We start from the raw sequence: 19,765 nt of genomic DNA, 5'->3' as shown, positions 1-19,765 counted from the left end.
GACTCAGTGATTACCATTTTGTCTCCCATTCCATCAATATATTTTCTTCTGTTGAAAATCATTATTATCACATATCAACTTCTTTGTTTTTCTGCTCTCCATTTCTTTTTCCCACATGAGGCATTGTTGATCCAATTGTGTTTTAAATGTTTCTAAGTCCTCTTTGGACATCTCTGCTTTTAATTTTTGCTGGATCTTTTCCAGCTCGTTATCCCTGTTTTCTAATGATGTGTTATTGTGTCCAATAAGAAGCTCCATCACTTTAAATGAACACACACTGCAGTTCTCCTCCCATTTAGATGGAAAATTCACATCTTCAGTTGGAAATGATGGGAAAACTTGTATGCGTAACCCCCTCGGTATGAGGTTCCGTTGGAGATAATTTGCTAGGAATGCTCGGTTCCACCAAACTTTCATTCTTTTATTTACAAGGCTTTTGAAGGAGTTCTGTGGCTCCCTAATATTTCTCTGACTGCCAACACCTGTGGCTGTGGAGTCATCTTTAACCAGCCATGACTGTTCTCTGGCTCTAAAATCCATAGTTGGGTTTCTGGCACTATCTGTAAAAACACAGAAAACAAACTGATAAATAATCCAAAAAGACAGCGAGGATCTGAAATCCCAAATGCAGGTGCACGGCCTTTATTACTAGTAAGGGGGGATCCTAGGGTGAAGTCCTGAGCACATCAATATATATATATATATATATATATATATATAGAAGATAGAAATTCGAGGCACTCACCGCTGTTTCTGTAACTTCCGACCATGTCATCAAGAAGTGACCAGGAAGCAGCATGAGCACAAAAAGCTATAACTGGGTTTGGGGGCAGCGGCGGATCATCGTTAGGAAGGCTCGGGCAGCCGACCAAGGCTCCCAGGGGGCCCATGGCTGCCAAGCCCATAACATTTATTGGCTGGGCTGCACGGGCCCCCTCAAGCCCATTGGCGCCTAGAACTGGAGGGGGCCCCGATGCTAGCGACAGCCACATTCACTTGTATCTGCATCCTCAGGACGCAGATATGAATTAATGATATAGGCTTCAGGCCAAGTTAGGACTGCAGCCTATAAGGTGCTGGGAAGACTCCCTGGGCAGGCCGCCGTGATGACGTAACTGCATCACGCTGATATGAGCATGCGTTCTGCCTGGAGACAGTGCAGCGCACCGTCCGTCGCGGCAACGGGGCAAGGTAAGTACAATGTTTTGTTTTGGAGGCAATATATGTGGCAATATACAGGGGGGTGATTGCTGTGTAGCACTACATACAAGGGGAGAGGGGGCTGTGTGGCACTATATACAAGGGGAGGGGGATGTGTGTGAAGCTATCTACAGGGGCTGTGTGTGTGATGCTATCTACAGGGGCTGTGTGTGTGTGGCGCTATCGACAGGGGCTGTGTGTGGCGCTTTCTACGGGGGCTGTGTGTGTGGTGCTTTACTTTACCTTCTGTGAGTCACTAGATTTATAGAGAATCTGTCTCCTCTCCTGACATGTTTTTTATAGGAAATCCTTGTCTTTCACAAAATATCTTTGTGCAGTTCAGGACTGATAGACAAATGCGTGTTACCATTCCCCTTGTCAGGAGGATGTGTCCCTGCACAGTGTGATACTGTCAGTATGTAGGGACGCAGCCCTTTGACAAGGGGAATCGTAACATCCATCTGTTAATGCTTGCACAAAAAGGTAGTGGCAGGGCGGCGGAGGAGTATGGGGGCCCCATGTTTGGGTAACAGTCCAGGGCCTATGGCCTACTTAATCCGCCACTGTTTAGGGGGCCTCGTTCTGGAGATAGGCGCCGGTCACAGAGGTGGGACTCCCATCTATCTGACATTTATGACATATCCTGTGGAGATGTCATAAATGTCCTTCATGGGAAAACCCATTGAAGGGGATAGACAAATCTTACCTGTCCATACAGAAGTGACATTAATACATTGGGAGGAGCTTTCAGTTGCCGGTTAGTTGTCCGTTCTACGATGGTTGGAAACCGAACAGTTTCTATGGTGATGACGTAACATGGGAGCCCTGCATGTTGTCCAGTGGGAGCGGAGTCTGTTTAGAAAGAGAGAAATCCAATATTTATTATAATATTACAGGAAAAGGTATAGTAGGGGATAATGTTTTATCCATAGCACCTTAAAAATCCTGATTAGAGAGCGGACCCTGTCCCATATATACATATAACTGAACAGTACTTTATATACAGTATATATGAGGACAGTAAAGAGGGAGTACAGTATATACAGTGAGGACACGTCTCATATATACATATAACTGAACAGTACATTATATACAGTATATATGAGGACAGTAAAGAGGGAGTACAGTATATACAGTGAGGACACATACTATATATACATATAACTGAACAGTACATTATATACAGTATATATGAGGACAGTAAAGAGGGAGTACAGTATATACAGTGAGGACACGTCTCATATATACATATAACTGAACAGTACATTATATACAGTATATATGAGGACAGTAAGGAGGGAGTACAGTATATACAGTGAGGACATGCTCCATACATATATACATATAACTGAACAGTACATTATATACAGTATATATGAGGACAGTAAGGAGGGAGTACAGTATATACAGTGAGGACATGCTCCATACATATATACACACGACTGAGAAGTACATTTTGTTTCCGGACAGTCTGCAGGATATTTATGTAGTGGAGCCCCCAGCAAGGCACCTCCGCCCTGAATATGTGTAGATAAGGGACTCCAGCAGATCGCTTGTTAGGTCCATGTAGAAGCTCAAACACTTCATGGTCCTTAAGAATAAGTTGGGGGTGATGCATTGTCACAGGCACAACTAGAGGTACAGGCCTGGTTATCCATATTTGTGCGCCCGAGTGGCCACTATTTTACCACTGATCTCTATAAATTGGCAATATAATAGGGATTTTCCGGTTTCATGTAACTAGATGCTTAAATTTCGTATAATGAAAAGTTCGGCAACTTACTAATTCCTCAGCATTTTTAAGATATCTGTTTGGGGTCAGTGAATGGGAATATTCTTGTTTATATCCAGGAACATGCCTGATATTTCTCGCAGCTGATAGTTTGCTACAATTGGATCCATTCTAGGTCAGGATTTTCCTCACTGTTTCTGCTATTCATGCCCTCCGGCTTACTCTCTGCTCTGTAGAAGTTCCAGATTTGGGGGTGGGTTGTTGTTAAGGGCAGATCATCATCTTGGTACATACAAGCAGAGCAGCCCCAGGCTACTGCACATGCCCAAAAACGTCTTGTATTATTCCATGTGCAGCAGTAGGTGGGGAGGGGGCAAGTGCCAAAAGAACGTTTACCCAACCGTGCACCACAGATAGAGGCTGCCATTGGGGTTGCATACGGTTTATTTACTTACAGACGCAAATCCTATAAACCTAGAAATTCACGGTACTGATGTCAGCTTTCTGTAATTTAACCACTGGGTGACATACATATACAGTGCCATGCAGTTAGCACAAAGTACCGTAAATGTACAGTACTTGGATGGTGCGGGAAATAGCGTAGATCCCGGCACGTTACCCCTCAGTTGCTGTGGTCAATAGTGGGGCACCTACGTGGGTAAACAGATGGCGGGGGCTTCTTCTGTCACCATCAGCGCAATCGCAGGTTTCTGATAGGTGCCATGGAAACCGGGGGCCTAAACAAGGCTCCCAGGTCTGCCATGTGTGAATGCTTATAAAGCCATGCCATTATGTACTCAACGCCTTTGTTGCAGAAGTTTTGTTGTGTTACTGGTTGCCCTTGGATCCGACCATAACCCATTCTCCTGGCTATGGTCGGGAAAAGACACATCCCGACCATAGTATGGCTTTGTGGTCGCTTTCAATGTTCTCATGAACACGCTTTATTTCGTTTGCACTCCGGAACATCCAATTATTCCCGAGTGCTTGGTGTGACTACCAGCCTGTAGCTGCAACTGCGCATGAGCAACAGTAGCGCTGCCCAAGTCCCCGCCTGCACTCGGGAACTGGCAACTGTTCCCGAGTGCTTCTACTAGACTTGCATTTCAGCAAGACTGCATGTACCCAGGAACCGGCGACTGTTCCCAAGTGCTTATTCTAAACCTGTATTTCAGCGTGCGCTACTGCTCATGCGCAGTCACATCGCTGTAGAGGACGGTATGTACCCGGGAACCGGCGACTGTTCCCAAGTGCTTATTCTAAACCTGTATTTCAGCGTGCGCTACTGCTCATGCGCAGTCACATCGCTGTAGAAGACGGTATGTACCCGGGAACTGGCGACTGTTCCCAAGTGCTTATTCTAAACCTGTATTTCAGCGTGCGCTACTGCTCATGCGCAGTCACATCGCTGTAGAGGACGGTATGTACCCGGGAACCGGCGACTGTTCCCAAGTGCTTATTCTAAACCTGTATTTCAGCATGTGCTACTGCTCATGCGCAGTCACATCGCTGTAGAAGACTGTATGTACCCGGGAACCGGCGACTGTTCTCAAGTGCTTATTCTAAACCTGTATTTCAGCATGTGCTACTGCTCATGCGCAGTCACATCGCTGTAGAAGACTGTATGTACCCGGGAACTGGCGACTGTTCCCAAGTGCTTATTCTAAACCTGTATTTCAGCGTGCGCTACTGCTCATGCGCAGTCACATCGCTGTAGAAGACGGTATGTACCCGGGAACTGGCGACTGTTCCCAAGTGCTTATTCTAAACCTGTATTTCAGCGTGCGCTACTGCTCATGCGCAGTCACATCGCTGTAGAGGACGGTATGTACCCGGGAACCGGCGACTGTTCCCAAGTGCTTATTCTAAACCTGTATTTCAGCATGTGCTACTGCTCATGCGCAGTCACATCGCTGTAGAAGACGGTATGTACCCGGGAACTGGCGACTGTTCCCAAGTGCTTATTCTAAACCTGTATTTCAGCGTGCGCTACTGCTCATGCGCAGTCACATCGCTGTAGAGGACGGTATGTACCCGGGAACCGGCGACTGTTCCCAAGTGCTTATTCTAAACCTGTATTTCAGCGTGCGCTACTGCTCATGCGCAGTCACATGGCTGTAGAAGACTGTATGTACCCGGGAACCGGCGACTGTTCCCAAGTGCTTATTCTAAACCTGTATTTCAGCGTGCGCTACTGCTCATGCGCAGTCACATCGCTGTAGAGGACGGTATGTACCCGGGAACTGGCGACTGTTCCCAAGTGCTTATTCTAAACCTGTATTTCAGCGTGCGCTACTGCTCATGCGCAGTCACATCGCTGTAGAAGACGGTATGTACCCGGGAACTGGCGACTGTTCCCAAGTGCTTATTCTAAACCTGTATTTCAGCGTGCGCTACTGCTCATGCGCAGTCACATCGCTGTAGAGGACGGTATGTACCCGGGAACCGGCGACTGTTCCCAAGTGCTTATTCTAAACCTGTATTTCAGCATGTGCTACTGCTCATGCGCAGTCACATCGCTGTAGAAGACTGTATGTACCCGGGAACCGGCGACTGTTCCCAAGTGCTTATTCTAAACCTGTATTTCAGCGTGCGCTACTGCTCATGCGCAGTCACATCGCTGTAGAAGACTGTATGTACTCGGTAACCGGCGACTGTTCCCAAGTGCTTATTCTAAACCTGTATTTCAGCATGCGCTACTGCTCATGTGCAGTCACATCGCTGTAGAGGACGGTATGTACCCGGGAACCGGCGACTGTTCCCAAGTGCTTATTCTAAACCTGTATTTCAGCGTGCGCTACTGCTCATGCGCAGTCACATCGCTGTAGAAGACGGTATGTACCCGGGAACTGGCGACTGTTCCCAAGTGCTTATTCTAAACCTGTATTTCAGCGTGCGCTACTGCTCATGCGCAGTCACATCGCTGTAGAGGACGGTATGTACCCGGGAACCGGCGACTGTTCTCAAGTGCTTATTCTAAACCTGTATTTCAGCATGTGCTACTGCTCATGCGCAGTCACATCGCTGTAGAAGACTGTATGTACCCGGGAACTGGCGACTGTTCCCAAGTGCTTATTCTAAACCCGTATTTCAGCGTGCGCTACTGCTCATGCGCAGTCACATCGCTGTAGAAGACGGTATGTACCCGGGAACTGGCGACTGTTCCCAAGTGCTTATTCTAAACCTGTATTTCAGCGTGCGCTACTGCTCATGCGCAGTCACATCGCTGTAGAGGACGGTATGTACCCGGGAACCGGCGACTGTTCCCAAGTGCTTATTCTAAACCTGTATTTCAGCATGTGCTACTGCTCATGCGCAGTCACATCGCTGTAGAAGACTGTATGTACCCGGGAACCGGCGACTGTTCCCAAGTGCTTATTCTAAACCTGTATTTCAGCGTGCGCTACTGCTCATGCGCAGTCACATCGCTGTAGAAGACTGTATGTACTCGGTAACCGGCGACTGTTCCCAAGTGCTTATTCTAAACCTGTATTTCAGCGTGCGCTACTGCTCATGCACAGTCACATCTCTGTAGAAGACTGTATGTACCCGGGAAACGGCGACTGTTCCCAAGTGCTTATTCTAAACCTGTATTTCAGCGTGCGCTACTGCTCATGCGCAGTCACAGCGCTGTAGAAGACGGTATGTACCCGGGAACCGGCGACTGTTCCCAAGTGCTTATTCTAAACCTGTATTTCAGCGTGCGCTACTGCTCATGCGCAGTCACATCGCTGTAGAGGACGGTATGTACCCGGGAACCGGCGACTGTTCCCAAGTGCTTATTCTAAACCTGTATTTCAGCATGTGCTACTGCTCATGCGCAGTCACATCGCTGTAGAAGACTGTATGTACCCGGGAACCGGCGACTGTTCCCAAGTGCTTATTCTAAACCTGTATTTCAGCGTGCACTACTGCTCATGTGCAGTCACATCGCTGTAGAGGACGGTATGTACCCGGGAACCGGCGACTGTTCCCAAGTGCTTATTCTAAACCTGTATTTCAGCGTGCGCTACTGCTCATGCACAGTCACATCTCTGTAGAAGACTGTATGTACCCGGGAAACGGCGACTGTTCCCAAGTGCTTATTCTAAACCTGTATTTCAGCGTGCGCTACTGCTCATGCGCAGTCACATCGCTGTAGAAGACTGTATGTACTCGGTAACCGGCGACTGTTCCCAAGTGCTTATTCTAAACCTGTATTTCAGCATGCGCTACTGCTCATGTGCAGTCACATCGCTGTAGAGGACGGTATGTACCCGGGAACCGGCGACTGTTCCCAAGTGCTTATTCTAAACCTGTATTTCAGCATGTGCTACTGCTCATGCGCAGTCACATCGCTGTAGAAGACGGTATGTACCCGGGAACCGGCGACTGTTCCCAAGTGTTTATTCTAAACCTGTATTTCAGCATGTGCTACTGCTCATGCGCAGTCACATCGTTGTAGAAGACTGTATGTACCCGGGAACCGGCGACTGTTCCCAAGTGCTTATTCTAAACCTGTATTTCAGCGTGCACTACTGCTCATGTGCAGTCACATCGCTGTAGAGGACGGTATGTACCCGGGAACCGGCAACTGTTCCCAAGTGCTTATTCTAAACCTGTATTTCAGCGTGCGCTGCTGCACATGTGCAGTCACATCGCTGTAGAGGACTGTATGTACCCGGGAACCGGCGACTGTTCCCAAGTGCTTATTCTAAACCTGTATTTCAGCATGCGCTACTGCTCATGTGCAGTCACATCGCTGTAGAGGACGGTATGTACCCGGGAACCGGCGACTGTTCCCAAGTGCTTATTCTAAACCTGTATTTCAGCGTGCGCTGCTGCACATGTGCAGTCACATCGCTGTAGAGGACTGTATGTACCCGGGAACCGGCGACTGTTCCCAAGTGCTTATTCTAAACCTGTATTTCAGCATGCGCTACTGCTCATGTGCAGTCACATCGCTGTAGAGGACGGTATGTACCCGGGAACCGGCGACTGTTCCCAAGTGCTTATTCTAAACCTGTATTTCAGCATGTGCTACTGCTCATGCGCAGTCACATCGCTGTAGAAGACGGTATGTACCCGGGAACCGGCGACTGTTCCCAAGTGTTTATTCTAAACCTGTATTTCAGCGTGTGCTACTGCTCATGTGCAGTCACATCGCTGTAGAAGACTGTATGTACCCAGGAACCGGCGACTGTTCCCAAGTGCTTATTCTAAACCTGTATTTCAGCATGCGCTACTGCTCATGCGCAGTCACATCGTTGTAGAAGACTGTATGTACCCGGGAACCGGCGACTGTTCCCAAGTGCTTATTCTAAACCTGTATTTCAGCGTGCACTACTGCTCATGTGCAGTCACATCGCTGTAGAAGACTGTATGTACCCAGGAACCGGCGACTGTTCCCAAGTGCTTATTCTAAACCTGTATTTCAGCATGCGCTACTGCTCATGCGCAGTCACATCGTTGTAGAAGACTGTATGTACCCGGGAACCGGCGACTGTTCCCAAGTGCTTATTCTAAACCTGTATTTCAGCGTGCGCTACTGCTCATGCGCAGTCACAGCGCTGTAGAAGACGGTATGCACCCGGGAATCGGCGGTTGTTTCCGAGTGATTCTAATTTACTATTTCAGCGTCTGCTACAAGTACTAGGACTGCAGTAGCTTCGCTGTTCAAATCTTAGCCGTCACTTGGGAATTACACCTCTGAGTAATTCAGAGCTAGAAACCAGCCTGATAATTATCAGTAATTAATAATAATATTAATTACCAGTCCTCTGATTCCTCCATTGCCGCTGACTGGAGGATTCTATATTTTGCTTCTCTTCACTTATAGACATCTAGAAAAGAAAGAGGTGCTATAATACGTTCCTGGTATATGCTATAGATGTACTGGATCAGTAAAGAGATGTTAGTGTGCCTGGTTTCTGATAAAGCTCAAATCATTTTTAAGGGGCAATTAAATCCGTTCTGGGGTACATTCTGCGGAGCCAAACTAGAGATCCCACCTCAAGTCTTCCTATCCAAGAGGTCGCACCGACCACCCCACACTGACTATAAGCCACAAGTATCATGGAATTGTCTCTGACCACAGCCCCTAAATTATTCACCAATCACACCAAAGATCAGATGTCTAGAAGAAATAGCGCTCTCCTTCACATCTGTATAACAGAAAACCATTCTACAATCTATTCAGTGGACCATTTACATCTCATTTATAACATGGGCCTAAGTGTGGCCTAGAGAGGACACCAAATATCTGATATCATCATCAGGAAAAATATTACACATTCAATAGAGACCTCACATGCGCCAAGTTATGACACAAAGTGATATCACTAGTAGTGAAAATAGCCGGACACTGACTTGTGACTTCTGGCCAAATCACTAGAGAGGAAAAGACAAGGAGACGCGTCAACTAAACTGCGCCACTCACAGCAAAAATATTAAAACCATGCCCACACAAACCCTACAAAAATGAGCCTTATTTCAGGGGAGACTTTCATGGACACAGCTGATAACCAGAAAGATTGTGTAACATACTGACAAATAAAATATACTGGGCTCGATAACGTCATTGTCATTACACATAGGGATTTCTACATCAGGAACACCTCAAATAATGATGATATCTTGTTACTAGCCGGGATGTAAGGGGCGTCTGGCTGCAACATTTATCACCCCATTCATCGCTACCTTTAATTTGGTGGATCTGACGGCAAGTAGAGTGTCCTTCCTTACCCTGCCACAAATGGAGCATTTTATAGGAGTTCTTCCCATCTTAGACATTTATGGCATACATCAGAGCTGGACCCGCCATAAATGTCTAAGATGGAAAAACCCCTTTAAGCTGCACACTCGTCTGTAAGAGATGAAACACTACTCTATGGCCAGAGGTAGACAACTGACTGTTAGAACGTCCAAATGTCCTCAAGAATATCCTCCAAGAACAAGAACTCCAGAAGAAAATCTTCTGCAAACAGCAACCAAACCGCATCTGACCGGGGAAGTCCAACTCAAAATCACTTTATTACCAGAACTGTATGAATTATTTCTATCACAGCTACTTTACTTAGTCATAATACTTTCTATAGGAATTTTATCAACATTTCAGCCCCATTCACACGGCTGTGCCCATAATCACGGCCTGTGATTGTGGGCACGGCCAGCGGCCGATGGCCGCGGGCCACAGTTTCGGGCCGTGCTCTCATACAAAGTATGGGAGCACGGCCCATAAAAAACGAAAAGTAGGACATGCTCCATAATTCACGGCACGGTTCTACGGCACAGACAGCTATCCGTAGCGATACGGAAAGGTTTCTGCGGCCAATAGAACCAGGCGGTTCTGTTTATTTACAGTCATGTGCATGGGGCCTTAAATTGTTACTAAACATAGTGACATGTCAGAAGTTTTGATCGGTGGGAGTCCTAGCACTGAGACCCCCACTTATTGCTAAAATGAAGCAGCAGAAGCGGCAGGGTGAGCGATGTACTGCTTTGTTTCTGATCGTCTTCCCTCGGAAAGTTGAGCAAACGGTGTACAGACTCAGAGTTTCCATTTAGTCCGTACAACGCTCACTCAGTTTTCCGTGAAAAGCCAATCAGAAACCATGCGGCACAGCACTCACCCAAGCGCTTCTGCCGCTTCGCTGTAGCAGTCGGGGGGGGGTCTCAGTGTTGAGACCCCCACTGATCAAAACTTCTGCTATGTCACTTTGATATGTTAAAAGTTTAGTTACACTTTATCAGCCTCACACAAGACTAAAAACATACCTTTACCCAACTGCCCCATGACAATCACAATACCTAAACGGCTCCAACGCCAGCCACAAAGTCCTATAAATTAATCAAATTAATCAGTTCCGCGTTTTTTTCTGCCACCCATTGATTTCAATGAGGGGTCAGAGGCGGAAACCGCTCCAGGAAAGTGATTTGGGGCATTTTTTTGGCGCTGATTCCGTTGCGGTTTCCGTGTGAACCGACCTGTGGAGCATTCACCATCTTGATTCTCTGAACTTGGAAATAGACACCTGAAAAAGAAGAAGGAGGTGTGAGAATACATTCCTGGTAAATGCTATCGATTTCCATATAACGCCGATGTCTGTAAGAAATCCATGAAATAAGATGTTACTGCAGCGTGTGATCCTACAACTACAATCTATCCGGATACTTACCAGTCGCTGATACTAATCATAAAGGGGGCAATTTATTAACACTGGTGTTTTATACTCCAGTCTTAATAGAAAAAAAATTGAACGTAAAGTGCGACACATTTATTAAGAGGCAAAAGCATTTTAATAAATGTGTTGCATTTTTCTGCTGGGCCGTGCGGTAAAATTGTGCAGCAATGACCACACCATGCACCATAGCATCCCTCCCACGTCTCCCATAACATCAAAAAACACATACTCACCTCACCGCTCTTCTTCTCCCCTCCATCTCGTCATCATTTCAGCGCCGCTCATACATAGTGGATGCCGAGAAGTGTCAGAGCCATATATGCAGGAGCGGATTACAATGAGGGCAATGTGGGCACTTGCCCAGGTCCCGAGGCTGAAGGGGGACCAGTTCGCCCCGGTTTTCCCGAACTGGTTGTTAAAATTACAGCTGGTTCAGAGAACCGGGGTGAAACAGGACCCAATTGTATCCGTGTCCTTAGGATGCAGATACAACCGATTACTATTGCACTGGCTTTTTTTTCTGTGGGCAGCATTGGGGCAATATCTACAGGGCACTCTATTTACACTGGGCAATATCTACAGGGGACATTTTGACTGGCGCGATCTACAGGGGGCAGTGTGACTGGCACTATTTACAGAGGGTATTGTGACTGGTGCTATCCACAGAGGTTATTGTGACGGTCATTATTTACAGAGGGCATTGTGACTGGCGCTATCTACAGGGGGAATTGTCACTGGCACTATCTACAGGGGGCATTGTTAGTGTGTGTGGTGTTTCAATGAACGCTGTGTATAGGAATAGAGACAGCAGCAGCAGCGGCGCTGTCTCTATTCCTCCCGGTGATCATGTGACTGGTCACATGATCGCCGGGTGCCGTTAGTGGCAGGCTGCTGCTCGGTCTTACTAGACCCAGCACAGCCCAGTTAGTGACAATCGTCACTATGAGAGGGCTGATTTCCCCTGTAACTGGGGCTGTTGTGCAACTCCAGTTACAGTGGAAAAGATGATGTAAAAGAAAGAAAAAAAATATATAAAGTTCCCCAAAGGTCTTTTTTGACCTTTGAGGGACAGACCATAATAATAAAAAAATAGTAAAGTACAAAAAAAATTAAATAATAAATACACATAAAATACACACCCCAAAAAAATACTGTTCCCCCGCGCCAATCATTGTTGTAACGCTAGCGCTGACCCAATTACCCTAATATAGACATATAATATATTCAAGTTTACGGTAGAAAATGACGATCACAAAAAAAAGGTCTATTTTAGGGTAAAACTATGTTATTACCAAAAAAAAAAAAAGCTGAAACGTAAAAAGCTTATTTTTTTACTATTATTTTCAAACTTTATGAATGAAAATTCTAAAATGGCAAAAAGGTGGGTATAAAAACGATAAAAAAATAAACCTCCATTGTCTACGGAAAAAACTTCGCAAAAATAACGTCGTTAGCCCAACAAATAAAAACGTTATAGCCATTTAACTAACACGTGCTAAAAAGGGCTAAACGGTGTCTGGTCCTGAAGGCGCAAAATAGCCCGGTCCTGAACTGGATAAGATCTTCTGGGGTCCTGTATCTAAGCCTACATTGTTAGGCTTAGATACGGGGTCTAACTAACAGTGTCACACATGGAGCCTGTATCTAAGCCTAACACAATGTAGGCTTAGATACAGGACCCCAGATGACATTCTTTTTATTCCTGTATAAGGGTATGTTCACACGGCCTATTTACGGACGTAATTCGGGCGTATTAACCCCCGAATTACGTCCGAAATTACGGCTTGAAAGCGTTGGCAAACATCTGCCCATTGAAAGCAATGGGCTGACGTTTGTTTGTTCACACGAGGCGTATATTTACGCGTCGCTGTCAAAAGACGGCGCGTAAATAGACGCCCGCGCCAAAGAAGTGTCATGTCACTTCTTCAGACGTAAATGGAGCCGTTTTCCATGGACTACATGGAAAACCAGCTACAGTTACGTCCGTAATGGACGCGGCGTTCAAGCGCCTGCACATGCCGTTACGGCTGAAATGACGGGGCTGTTTTCTCCTGAAAACAGCCCCTTAATTTCGGCCGTTACGGACGCTGCCGTGTGAACATACCCTAAGATTAGTGTTTTGGGGCCCTGTATCTAAGCCTAACATGTGGTATTCTTAGATACATGGCCCATGTGTGACACTGTCTGCTTGGGTAATTTTACTAAGGCTACCTTGTGGTAGGCTTAGATACATGGTCTAACAGTATCACACATGAGCAGTGTATCTAAGCATTCCCCTTAGTTATTAGGTGTTTTTTACAGGTTGGGTCCTTGGTACTACATCAAGTTCAAGGACGACTTCAATGACACCTTTTTTATTTGTAATAAAATCGTTAACCAGTGTTGTGTGTGTTATTTTATGACAATATTTTTTCTATGTCCTTCTCATTTATTTAAAAATGTATTACTAGTGCATTATTAATGGCCACTGTCTAACAGCGTCCATTAGTAAGGCTTCATGCACACTAGCGTGTGTATTTTCCGCGCGTGAAAAACTTGCGTCAATCCCATCCGTGTGTGTGCGTTAGGGCGGATTAACACGAACGTGCTATACGTCCGTGCAACCCGCGTGGTATTCACGCTTGTGGCACGGACCTATGCTAGTCTATGGGGCAGTGCAGACAGTCCGTGAATTTTACGCAGCATGAGTCCGCTGCGTAAAACTCGCGACATGTTCTATATTTCTGCGTTTTTCGAGCAGCACGCACCCATTGAAGTCAATAGGTGCGTGAAAATCAGGCGCACCCCATGGAAGCACTTCCGTGTGACGCGCGTAATTCGCGCAACAGCAGTAAAATAATGAATGTAAACAGAAAAGCACCACGTGCTTTTCTGTTTACAAACATCCAAACGGAGTGTCATAATGATGACGGCTGCGCGAAAACCGAAGCCGCGCATCCGTATGAACATGACACGGAGCGGTCAAGTGCATTTTGCGCACGCAAAACGCCACCGTATTTGTGTGCGCAAAACGCACACGCTCGTGTAAATCCGCCCTTATGCATCAGCGTGCTTTTCGATTGTCATGTGTTATTCACGCACTCACAAAGCCAGACCATTTTTTCTTCTTTTTTACAACAAATTGCTGTGTAAATCACGCACCAAACACGTGTGCGGTGCGTGGTTTTCACGCATGCATTGACTTCAATGTGAGTGTAGGTGCATGATAACGCACCAATAGAGGACATGCAGTATGTTTCACGCAGCGGACTCTCGCTGCGTGAAAAGTCACGCATGTGTCAACGGCCCCATTGAAATAAATGGGTCGCGTGTGTTGTGCGTTTTTTCAAAGCACAGCACACGGACGTGATTCACACTTGTGTAAATCGTGCCTAAGGCCCCATTCACACCAGGGTGAATCTCGTCCGTGTGCTGATCGTCGAAACCACGCATAGCACACGCGACCCATTTATTTCAATGGGGCCGTTTTCACGCAGCGAGAGTCCGCTGCGTGAAACATACTGCATGTCCTCTATTGGCGCGTTATCATGCACCTACACTCACATTAAAGTAGACGCATGCGTGAAAACCATGAACCAAACAAGCGTGTTTGCTGCGTGATTTATGCCGCAATTTGTTGTAACAAAAAAATGGCCTTTCTGAGTGCGTGAATAACGCATGCCACTTGCTAAGCACACTGATGCATAACGCACACAAACTGACCCGATTCATACGCGTTTCTCACGGGCGTCAATCTTACACGCAAGTGTGCATGAGGCATAAGACGGGGCTGGACGAACACTAACCATCACTATGACCCTGTTACCCTCCGCCACCAGGGGCACCGGGAATAGCATACCTGGGTAACATCCAGTAGCTGACCATCGCTAATACTGTGGTGGCCACAGCGCTGGCTGTTATTATTAGGGCACGTTCAGACGTGGCAGAGTTTTTATGCTTCAAATGTTGCTGCAGATTTAGGGGAAAGTACGCAACGAATCTGCACCAATATTTGCAGTTTTGACAGGTAATTCAGACGTTGCAGAAAACACAGCGGACCTGCCACGGATTTCGGTTTTTGCATTGCAAAGGCTGAAATACTTTGTGCCATTCCACTTCTCCGCAACAGACAGTGCATGCTGCGGCCTGAAATTTCTGCACCGCTGCCTATCATCCGCAGCGGAGTTCCCATCATTGTCTGAACTAACTTGCCTAAAAATGTGTAGAAGGCCTGATTCAGACCAACGTGGCGTTTTTGCGCAGGCAAAACACGTGGCATTTTGCCTGCGCAAAAGCCACTTACCTGCTCCGTGAGGCAGCGTCATATGCGTGGTTTTTGCGCAGCCGCCATCATTATGACACGCCATTTGGATGCTTGTAAACAGAAAAGCACGTGGTGCTTTTCTGTTTACATTCATCCTTTTGACAGCTGTTGTGCAAAACAGCCAGTTCGCACGGAGGTGCTTCCGTGCGGCAATGCGTGGTTTTCACGCAAACATTGACTTCAATGGGTGCGTGATTTGCGCAAAACGCCGGAATATAGAACATGTCGTGAGTTATACGCAGCGGAATCACGCTGCGCAAAAATCAATGACAGTCTGCACTGCTCCATAGACTTGCATAGGTCCGTGCCACACGTGTGAAAAACACGCGGGTTGCACGGACGTATATGGCGTTCGTGTAAATCCACCCTTAGGTAGACAGCGCCACTATGATTCCGGTCCACAACGGATTGCTTCATGTCTCTGCCTAGGTCTATGTCCAAGCAAAGCGTGCAGGAGCGGAATCCCCGACCATAGTGGGATTCCACTACTCCGATAAGTTACAATAGCGCTAGGTACAGGTGGGGGGAGGGGTAGTGTGTCATCTATGTAATAAAATGACTCCTCCTCACAACACAAAGTGCAGGAGGAGGAATGGTACATGAAGTACAATAACGGAGGCAGCATTAGGCTAAGTTCACACAGAGTATTTTGACGAGTTTTTTTTAAGCGGAAACAGCGTTGCAAAACTCGACAAAAACGGCCCGAAAATGCGTACCATTGATTTCAATGGGAGGCGTCGGCGTCTTTTTCCCGCGAGCAGTAAAACTGCCTTGCGGGAAAAAGAAGCGACATGCTCTATCTTCGGGCGTTTACGCCTCTGACCTCCCATTGACTTCAATGGGAGGCAGAGAAAGCGTATTTTGCGTTGTTTTATGCCCGCGGCGCTCAATTGCCGCGGGCGAAAAACGCCACAAAAAACAGACGCAAAAAACAACGCCAAAAAGGCTACGATAAACGCAGCGAAAAACATTGCAAATAAAGCCGCGAAAAAAGCCGCAAACAAAGAGGCAAAGAACGCCACAAAAAACGACAGGGAAAACGCCACGAAAGACGCAACGAAAAACCAAGAAAAAAAACTGCAAACAACGACGCAAAAAAAGACGCGAAAAACGAAGCAAAAAAGGCTACGCTACGATAAACGCAACGGTAAACACAGCAAAAAACATCGCAAAAAAAGACGCAAACAAACAAGCAAAAAACGCCAAGATAAACTAAGCGAAAAACGCCCCGAACAAAGCGGCAAACAAAAACGCAAACAAAGCCGCAAACAGCGCACAAAAAACTCCGGGAAAAATGACGCAAAAATCAACGTGCAGGGAGAGGTAAATCTGCCGCAAACTTCAAGACGGAATTTTGAGGCAGATATTCTTCCTGCAAAAAAACTCTGTGTGAACATGGCCTTAGTGGAGAGAGACATGAGATAGAAGAGGGTGGACGAGGGTGAGGGAGACACGAAGAGGTTTATAGACCTGAAAAGAGAAAGAAAACATAAATGTGAAAACATAATGGGGGGAGAACGGTCACCATCCTTCAAGAATGTCAGTAAGGAGACAAGTCCAGTGAAGGATGTCAGCGGGGAGGAGCAGGGTCAGCTCACGTGAACTCTTGGAAGGTACGTGCACGCTCATTGCAGCCTGCAAGGAGCGTGCACGGGAAAAAAGTTTCCTCACAAGGAAAGATCAACAAACCAGAGCTGAACTGCATGTAAACAAGCCGTGCTGAACTCAAAGCAGAAATGTGCGAAGTAGAATTTTTTTTTAAAATAATGCTTTATTTAGGTTGTCTGTATAAGGGGTAATGTATGACACAGGTTTTGAAAAAATTTTGGTATCTCGGACAACCCCTTTAAAGAGGCTCTGTCACCAGATTTTGCAACCCCTATCTGCTATTGCAGCAGATCGGCGCTGCAATGGAGATTACAGTAACGTTTTTATTTTTTTAAAAACGAGCATTTTTGGCCAAGTTATGACCATTTTTGTATTTATGCAAATGAGGCTTGCAAAAGTCCAACTGGGCGTGTATTATGTGCGTACATCGGGGCGTGTTTACTTCTTTTACTAGCTGGGCGTTAGGAATGGGAGTGTATGATGCTGACGAATCAGCATCATCCACTTCTCTTCACAACACCCAGCTTCTGGCAGTGCAGACACACAGCGTGTTCTCGAGAGATCACGCTGTGACGTCACTGACTTCCTGCCCCAGGTCCTGCATCGTGTCGGCCACATCGGCACCAGAGGCTACAGATGATTCTGCAGCAGCATCAGCGTTTGCAGGTAAGTAGCTACATCGACTTACCTGCAAACGCCGATGCTGCTGCAGAATCAACTGTAGCCTCTGGTGCCGATGTGTCCTCGCTCGTCCGACACGATGCAGGACCTGGGGCAGGAAGTGACGTCACAGCGTGATCTCTCGAGAACACGCTGTGTCTGCACTGCCAGAAGCTGGGTGTTGTGAAGAGAAGTGGATGATACTTCTCGTCAGAACGCCCAGCTAGTAAAAGAAGTAAACACGCCCCGATGTAACACACATAATACTCGCCCCGATGTAACACACATAATACACGCCCCGATGTACGCACATAATACACGCCCAGTTGCACTTTAGAAAGCCTCATTTGCATAAATACAAAAATGGTCATAACTTGGCCAAAAATGCTCGTTTTTTAAAAATAAAAACGTTACTCTTATCTACATTGCAGCGCCGATCTCCTGCAATAGCAGATAGGGGTTGTAAAATCTGGTGACAGAGCCTCTTTAAGGTAAAAGTAGATGTTAAATCTACTTTTACCTTAAGAGAAGGTAAGTGTGTACAGTAAAAACTAAACCCAAAAAACATGGAGGAAGCTCAGTTTTCTCAAATTCAACCATTACATGGTACTTTAAATGGTGCCCAAAAAACTACAACTCCTCTCGCAAAAAAATAATCCTTCACACACCACTCCATTGACGTAAAAATAAAAAAGTTATGACTCTAGGAAGGTGAGTGACAAATGAAAAATGGCTTGTATAACCTCTTCAGGCCGAAGCCATTTTAATAGACTTTGAGGGCTTATTTTTTACGGGAGGCGTCGTAGTTTCTATTAGTAGCATCTAAAGTACCATACAATGCACTGGTAAACGGAAAAAAAATTATTTGCGTGCTGAAATTGGAAAAAACTGCGATCCCTTCATGGCTTTTTGGGTTTCGTTCTTACAGATTTCACTGTGCGGTAAAAATGAAAACGGAACTACATGCTGTGGCTCAATACGATTGCGGAGATACCAATTTATATAGGTTTTCTTAAATTATACTACTTTCAAAGAAAAAAATCTTTTTGGTACATTTTTTTTATTGGTGTAGCCACATTCTAAGAGCCATACGGTTTTTATTTTTTCATCGATTGAGCGGTGTGATGCGTATTTTTTGTGGGACGAGCTCTAGTTTTTATAGGTACCATTTTTTGGTACATGCAATTTTTTGATCACTTTTTATTACATTTTTTTTAAGAGCTAAGTTGACTAAAAAACAGCAATTTTTGGGTTTTAAATATTTTTGGGTTCACCATGCGCGTTAAATAACGCTATATTTGAATAGTCAGAAACAGCTATACCAATTTTGTTAACTTTTTTTTATTTTTTACATTACTTTAGAGGAAAACTGGGAAAAGGTGTTTTTTTTTTTACTTTTAATTTGTTCTTTTTTTTCCTTACTAAAAACTATATTTCACTTTTTTAGATTGTTTGATCGCTGGTACAATACACTGCAATACTAATGTATTGCAGTATATTGTCATTTCCACAGGCTTCTGTTAAAGTGCAGCTAAACGTTTAACCAACTTCTGACATGTCATAGTGACATGTCAGAAGTTTTGATTGGTGGAGGTCCAAGCACGGAGACCCCACCTATCGCTAAAAGTACGGAGCTGAAGCGCTCGGTACGGGCTCTTAGACGTTCTCCGATACATTGGTTGCCGGAAAAAGCCGAACAGACACGAAGCGGCTGAGCGCTCACACGAGAACTTCAGCTGCTTCATTCTAGCGATTAGTGGGAGTCTCAGTGCTCGGACCCCCACCAATCAAAACTTCTGACATGTCACTATGACATGTCAGAAGTTTCTTAAACGTTTAGCTACACTTTAAGCCCTGCCACATGCAGGGCTTAGGAGAGGCAGAGTGAAGGCAGTCTTGGGGGCCTTCATTAGGCCCTGGGCTGCCATGACAACCATAGTGACCCTGCGATCTCATTGCGGGTGGGGGTGACGAGCTGTCAGAGGGGGCCGCCCCCTCTTTTTAACACCTCAGATGCTGCCGTCGTGATTGACCACAGCATTTGAGGGGTTAAACAGCCAGAAATCAGCGCGATCACTGTTTCTGGCCGTTAGTCCCGGA

General features: G+C 46.0%; 1 long non-coding RNA gene across 1 annotated transcript; it reads right to left on the bottom strand.

The window, feature by feature from the left end:
* Nucleotides 1-336: 336 nt before the first annotated feature.
* Nucleotides 337-10,969, bottom strand: LOC142731517 (uncharacterized). Its single transcript, XR_012878977.1, has 3 exons — nt 10,898-10,969; nt 1,907-2,052; nt 337-560 (listed from the first exon to the last, which is right to left on the bottom strand). It is a non-coding gene; the product is annotated as an uncharacterized LOC142731517 (long non-coding RNA).
* Nucleotides 10,970-19,765: the final 8,796 nt, after the last annotated feature.

Source organism: Rhinoderma darwinii, unplaced genomic scaffold (assembly GCF_050947455.1).
Source record: "Rhinoderma darwinii isolate aRhiDar2 unplaced genomic scaffold, aRhiDar2.hap1 Scaffold_81, whole genome shotgun sequence".
NCBI classification, from domain to species: Eukaryota; Metazoa; Chordata; class Amphibia; order Anura; family Rhinodermatidae; genus Rhinoderma; species Rhinoderma darwinii.
Note: the sequence above shows the minus strand (reverse complement) of the source record. Positions and strands in the feature narration are given on the sequence as shown.